At 49.9% G+C, this 1,056-nt stretch overlaps 1 pseudogene; it reads left to right on the forward strand.

The window, feature by feature from the left end:
- The first annotated feature begins 238 nt into the window (after positions 1-238).
- On the forward strand, positions 239-620 carry LOC110336142 (annotated as a pseudogene).
- Positions 621-1,056: the final 436 nt, after the last annotated feature.

Genomic DNA, 1,056 nt, shown 5'->3' on the forward strand with positions numbered 1-1,056 from the left:
AAAAAACCCAAAACAATCAACTTAAAAATGAGATACAGATTTAAACAGTACATTCTCAAAAGAGGAAAGGAAAATATCTAAGAAACACTTAAATGTTTAACATCCTTAACCATCAGGGTCATGCAAATCAAGAGAATTTTGAGATTTTACCTTACACACATCAGAATGCCTAAGAAATTGGGGCTCCGCCTCTGCTGCTTGAATCCCATCCCTCTTATCTGTGGGACCCTGAGCCATGATGATCCTGCAACAGCCCCTGTGGTGAGGTCCCTCAGGTCAGGACCGTGGGTCACCACTGGGGTGATTCGCGGCCTAGACACCAGGGAACATTTGCACAAGCAGATCCTGTCTGAGGAGAACATGTGCACAAGCAGTTCCTGTCTGAGGAGAACATGGCCACCCGTTTCTCCTGACTCAGCCTACATAATGGCCACCCTTACTGCAGCCCCCCTGTGACTTTTCCCAAAGCCCTGCCACCACTCAGGAGCCCTTGCCCAGAGCAGCATCTCTGGTGCTATCCTGAGAGCCTGATTCCTGAGGCCCTCAGGCTGCTGAGGCTGGAGGATACCCCCAGCCCCTACTACTCAGCATTCCCAGCTGGGGATATCATGGAGCTCTGAGTGTTGATGGTCTGTGTCCCTCCCCATCTTCTTCCTGACAACAAAGACCAGCAACTCCCAGAAAGGGATGAAGTCCTTCTCCAAACCATGTGCCTGGCCACCAGGACCTTCCCCCTAGCAGGAGGATTCTGAGCTTAGTGGAACCCTCAGTGAGAGGCAGCCTGGAAAAGGGAAAGTGCCACCCCATTTTTGAATAAAGACCTGTGAGCAGTTGAAAAAGATTAGAGCACTCACCCTAAGTGGAATGTCCTCACTAAATTCCCCCATTGGTCTCAGGAAACCCCATGAAAGAGGAGGTGGAAAGAGCTGAAGAGGCAGACGGGATGTAGGACACCAAGAAATCAAAGCTGGCTGAATCAACAGGATCAAAACGCATATGAACTCACAGAGACTGAGTCAAAAGCAAGGGAGCTGTGCATGTCTGCATCAGGTCCTC

The sequence above is a fragment of the Mus pahari genome, chromosome 18 (genome assembly GCF_900095145.1).
Source record: "Mus pahari chromosome 18, PAHARI_EIJ_v1.1, whole genome shotgun sequence".
Classification (NCBI taxonomy): Eukaryota; Metazoa; Chordata; class Mammalia; order Rodentia; family Muridae; genus Mus; species Mus pahari.